Below are 6,321 nucleotides of genomic sequence, written 5' to 3'. Positions count from 1 at the left end.
GGAAAAATGATCCGTGAGCCCCCGGACATCCCCAAGCCGATCCGTGTTGGATCAGACTGTGTATGCCGGCTTGTGGGGAAGGGGGAGCAGTGTAGCGGATGGTACTGGGCTGTCCTACAAAATTCATGTGAATGACTGTATTCGTGTATATTGCCAGTTGCCAGTTTCTATGTGTTGTAAAAGAAATGTATATGGTTTTTCGGTAGAATAATTTGAATAAAGCAAGGGAATGAGACTACCGAACAACCAGACCTCCTTGTGTGAAGTGTGCCTTCAATTACCGCTTGCAACAATGTAGCAAACGGGTAATTAGCCATCCGTGCAGTGTGGTCTTTGTTCTCTGGGTGGCCGCCATTCAGGATACGAACACGTGGCGGCGGCCATCTTAGACTACCGAACAGCGGTGTTTTGCCGTCGAGTGTCTGGAACTAAAATCGGACATTTGACTAGGCAAACACCGCTGAGACCTCCAGACTTCCAGTACGGCCTGCTGTTCGGTAGAAAGAACCCCACGAACTGGGGGATTCATTCGAATCCTCCCCAGGCTTCATAACACAAGCAATTCACATGTTTTTATTCCCTTGTCTGTGACCGACCGCAGGGCCAAAATGTATGGAACTGTTTTCGGATACTTTACCCATGCGGTCGGCCAAATCTGTACCTGTTCATAACTCCCGAACCCCTGGTCCGATCTGGGTGATTTTTGAGTATGTTGCTCACCCAGATCAGGGCTATCAGAGGATACGATTTTTAAAGGGGTATTCCTATGTTTAGGGGTACATCCAGAAACTGGGGGAATTTGGGTAGAGTATAAGGGGATTATGATGTAAGTTGAGGGGAGGAGATGTGTGGGAGGTTACTAATCCCCGATTGGATACTGTAATAATTGTTAGAAACTCCTCCCTTGCATGGGAGCATGCTTTATAAGGCACTGTGAAATAAAGCTTGTCAGTTCTGCTCCTGAAACTGTGTGTCGTCCAGTTATTGGGATTGCTGTTGGGATACTGCTGTATTACTTTACCTGCTGGAAACCTTGCCTGTGGATTTATCATCGCCTTGTTCCTGAGCCTCACTGGGATCTTTAGTGGAGAATAGCTGTGGGATATCAGCTCTCCGCTACACCTTCTAACTGTCCCTATTCGGGGTACAAACCCCTATGTTTTTTCTATGCTCATGTCCCTCTTTGTCTAGGACTGACAGGACACACATCCGCAATAGAAGGAGAAACTGAACAGAGTATGTCATTTCGGAGAAACACAAACAACGCTTCTGTTTCTCCTTCTATTGCGGATGTGTGTCCTGTCAGTCCTAGACAAAGAGGGACATGAGCATAGAAAAAACATAGGGGTTTGTACCCCGAATAGGGACAGTTAGAAGGTGTAGCGGAGAGCTGATATCCCACAGCTATTCTCCACTAAAGATCCCAGTGAGGCTCAGGAACAAGGCGATGATAAATCCACAGGCAAGGTTTCCAGCAGGTAAAGTAATACAGCAGTGTGACGAAACCAACCTCGCCACTGAGAACTGGAGAAGCCTGGTTGCCCGCCTGCTGCCTTTGGACTATGGCCCTGGGAGATTGGGCCCTTTACAAACAGTATTCGGCCCTAACAGAGTGCATGTCACTCATTCTGGCCCTTTAAATACAGTGGGGCCATTCGGTACTTGCCCTGTGTGAGCAGTGATACCCCCCAGATAGCTATGCCATGGAGCCTATTCATATAATGAAAGACTATGGGAAAGACTTTGGCTCCATGGCAATTAAACTGTATTTGTGTGGTCTGCGTGCCATTCACCTAATAATGTGCACGCAGACCTGAGCTATCTGGGGATATGTTAAATGTCTGTGTTTAATGTATAAAAAGTGACTTTATGTATTTTAAAGAGTTTTATGTTGTTTTGCAACCATGTGGTTAATGGAGTCTGCCTCTAGTCCTGGATAATTAGATTTCCTCTCCAATTATCTCCAGGGCAGAAGGGAGGAAGCCAGGATGCATTGTGGGGATGTTTTACTTTTACTGTTTGAGCCTGAAGGAACAAAAGATACTTTTAGTAACTTTTTAACCCCTGGTCGGATTCATGCCATTTTTTAATATGTTGTTCCCCTGAATGGATTGATTGTGGATATGTATTTTTATGTGAATGTGATGTATGGTTTTAAAGTTATGAAAGTTGTGTAAAAGTATATTTTGAACTGTACACATAATGGGATTAAGTGTCACACTAAGGGGAGGGGATGTGTGGGAGGTAACATCTATGTTATTGGTTATTTTATGCCTCCCCCTGGGTGTGGCCTGTATGTGTACTCATGTAATAAAAACCAGGCTGGGTGCCCAGCACCTCAGACCACTGCTTGACCTTCAACACGGAGCCTTGTCTCGTTCTTGGGGGGATTCACTGTATGCTGTTGGAGATTTGACTGCTAGGAGTGTAAGCTGATGTCTGCTTTTCCTATTCATCTGCTAGCAGCTATTTGTGAGGTTCCAGCTGGAGTGCTACCTTATTCACCTATATCCAGTTCGTGAGTTCTGATGTTCTGCAGTAGCTGTGCCTTTCTGAGGAAAGGGGATTATCGCCTAAACTGGGTTTTATCCTCTTGTATGCTGAAACGGTCCGTTACAATTGGTGGCAGCGGTGGGATCGTTCCTACAGCCAGAAGGACAGCTACAGAACACCATTTCTTTGGATTTACAATTTGAGGGCAACGTATGTCTGAGTACAGCGACCCTGACAGCACCAGGATGGAACCAGCAGTGGAGTACAATAAGGGTGACATGGATGACCGGGATGCAATAAGGAAAGGCATCTGGTACCAGGCCCTGGATAATGTACAATACCAGCGGGGTGAGAGTCTCCCCAGTGAAGAGCAGCGGTTGCAGAAGCAAGTGGCCCTGCGGATGCCCTTCCTGGGAGAGCAGCCCCTGGAGGAATGGGTGAAGGAACTAGAGCACCGGGTATGGCAGGAGCTATGGCTGGAGGATGCCTACCAGGCGCTCTGGTGGTATATGGCACAGTATATACCCTGGACAGCCGAACATGACAAGCCAGAGGGAGAGGAGTTTGATGGTCCTGGCTTGTTATGGGAGTCCTTTGCAGAGCCTGGCTTCGGGAGCCCTGCGCAAACCAGACTGCAGGACATTTTCTATGAGAGGGAGGCTAGGCATGAGTGGGATGACCCCCATGAGGTAGAGCAAGACCTGGCTCACCTAGCAGCCCTGGAGTGGGAACTGGAGCAAAACTACCAAGATCTCTTCCGCTTCATTGGGAAGGCTCAGCAGGACAGTAAGGTGACAGACCCAGATCCAGACCACTTCCGCTGGGAAGATATTGTAGAGATTTACTGGGAAGAACCCCAGGTGGCCTGTAGAGATGGGACCGAGGTCTCTCCACCGGCCCTGCAGGGAATTGGGAGCCCAGTCTCCATTCCCCAGCGGCAGGCTGAGTTACAGGGGGCAGAGGTAGTTGGTCCCACCCCCCAGCAGCAGAGTGATATGCCGGGAAGGCAGTGTGAAGTGCAGGGAGAGGAGAGCAGCGTCCTCCCTCCCCAGTGGCAGGCTGAGTTACAGGGGGCAGAGGTAGTTGGTCCTACCCCCCAGCAGCAGAGTGATATGCCGGGAAGGCAGTGTGAAGTGCAGGGAGAGGAGAGCAGCGTCCTCCCTCCCCAGCGGCAGGCTGAGTTACAGGGGGCAGAGGTAGTTGGTCCTACCCCCCAGCAGCAGAGTGATATGCCGGGAAGGCAGTGTGAAATGCAGGGAGAGGAGAGCAGCGTCCTCCCTCCCCAGCGGCAGGCTGGGTTACAGGGGGCAGAGGTAGTTGGTCCTACCCCCCAGCAGCAGCATGATTTTTTGGGAATTGGGAGCCCAGTCTCCATTCCCCAGCGGCAGTGTGAAGTAGAGGGAGAGGAGAGCAGCGTCCTCCCTCCCCAGCGGCAGGCTGAGTTACAGGGGGCAGAGGTAGTTGGTCCTACCCCCCAGCAGCAGCGTGACTTTTTGGGAATTGGGAGCCCAGTCTCCTTTCCCCAACAGCAGGACACTGTATTAGGAGAAGAGACAGTCGGTCTCCCTCCGCAGATGATGGAAGTATGCATGGGAGAGGAGCTTATTACCACCTCTCCCCAGCGGCGGATTATTAATGGGCAGAGTGTTCTATCGGGAGAGGAGCTTGTTACCCCCTCTCCCCAGCGGCAGTTTAATGTACCAGGGGGAGACTGTAAGCCCCCCACCGGTGCAGATGGGACCGTGGTCTCTGCACTTACCACACAGGGGGTAGGGATGGTCGGTCCTACCCCCCCACGACAGAACTATGTATCCAAGGGGGAGACAACCGGTCTCCCCATTCAGCAGCAGAGCTATGCAACGAAGGGGGAGACAATCCGTCTCCAGCAACCAGGCTCCAACCAGACTACTCCGGTGGTAGTGCTGGCATCAGGACAGAGTACCGCTGGTCTCTGCCCACTCAGCAACCCACCAAGGCAGCCTACCAGTCCCCTGCACAGCCGGGGTGAGGCACCTGGACATGGACAACTTTCTCCTCTACCCAGGTGTAGTAACCATTTATTGTGGGTGGGCTGTACTGATGTTTCTGCTTTGTGGGTGGGTTGCTGGACTAACAAGGGCACTGACCGGCAGGAGGTCAGGTACCCTGTTAGTCTTTTTGGAAAGGGGGAGAGATGTGACGAAACCAACCTCGCCACTGAGAACTGGAGAAGCCTGGTTGCCCGCCTGCTGCCTTTGGACTATGGCCCTGGGAGATTGGGCCCTTTACAAACAGTATTCGGCCCTAACAGAGTGCATGTCACTCATTCTGGCCCTTTAAATACAGTGGGGCCATTCGGTACTTGCCCTGTGTGAGCAGTGATACCCCCCAGATAGCTATGCCATGGAGCCTATTCATATAATGAAAGACTATGGGAAAGACTTTGGCTCCATGGCAATTAAACTGTATTTGTGTGGTCTGCGTGCCATTCACCTAATAATGTGCACGCAGACCTGAGCTATCTGGGGATATGTTAAATGTCTGTGTTTAATGTATAAAAAGTGACTTTATGTATTTTAAAGAGTTTTATGTTGTTTTGCAACCATGTGGTTAATGGAGTCTGCCTCTAGTCCTGGATAATTAGATTTCCTCTCCAATTATCTCCAGGGCAGAAGGGAGGAAGCCAGGATGCATTGTGGGGATGTTTTACTTTTACTGTTTGAGCCTGAAGGAACAAAAGATACTTTTAGTAACTTTTTAACCCCTGGTCGGATTCATGCCATTTTTTAATATGTTGTTCCCCTGAATGGATTGATTGTGGATATGTATTTTTATGTGAATGTGATGTATGGTTTTAAAGTTATGAAAGTTGTGTAAAAGTATATTTTGAACTGTACACATAATGGGATTAAGTGTCACACTAAGGGGAGGGGATGTGTGGGAGGTAACATCTATGTTATTGGTTATTTTATGCCTCCCCCTGGGTGTGGCCTGTATGTGTACTCATGTAATAAAAACCAGGCTGGGTGCCCAGCACCTCAGACCACTGCTTGACCTTCAACACGGAGCCTTGTCTCGTTCTTGGGGGGATTCACTGTATGCTGTTGGAGATTTGACTGCTAGGAGTGTAAGCTGATGTCTGCTTTTCCTATTCATCTGCTAGCAGCTATTTGTGAGGTTCCAGCTGGAGTGCTACCTTATTCACCTATATCCAGTTCGTGAGTTCTGATGTTCTGCAGTAGCTGTGCCTTTCTGAGGAAAGGGGATTATTGCCTAAACTGGGTTTTATCCTCTTGTATGCTGAAACGGTCCGTTACAAGCAGTATCCCAAAAGCAATCCCAATAACTGGACGACACACAGTTTCAGGAGCAGAACTGACAAGCTTTATTTCACAGTGCCTTATAAAGCATGCTCCCATGCAAGGGAGGAGTTTCTAACAATTATTACAGTATCCAATCGGGGATTAGTAACCTCCCACACATCTCCTCCCCTCAACTTACATCATAATCCCCTTATACTCTACCCAAATTCCCCCAGTTTCTGGATGTACCCCTAAACATAGGAATACCCCTTTAAAAATCGTATCCTCTGATAGCCCTGATCTGGGTGACATACTCTGTTCAATTACCAAAAAGGCTAGAATTTATCTTAACACTTGTGTTAAAAATATGGATAAGTAAACATTACTATTGAAAATACTCACCAAATTAAAAGGTTAATGGCACGTTAAAGCTCATGTGTAATAGTGATGCCGTGAAAATTAACATGAAAAAAGAACCCAAAACAATATTCAGAAACAGCCTTTAATATTATATTATATCTGGTCTTCATAATGACATGATACTATA

The sequence above is a fragment of the Pelobates fuscus genome, chromosome 3, assembly GCF_036172605.1.
Source record: "Pelobates fuscus isolate aPelFus1 chromosome 3, aPelFus1.pri, whole genome shotgun sequence".
Classification (NCBI taxonomy): Eukaryota; Metazoa; Chordata; class Amphibia; order Anura; family Pelobatidae; genus Pelobates; species Pelobates fuscus.
The sequence above is the reverse complement of the archived record's forward strand: the minus strand, read 5'-3'. Positions refer to the sequence as shown.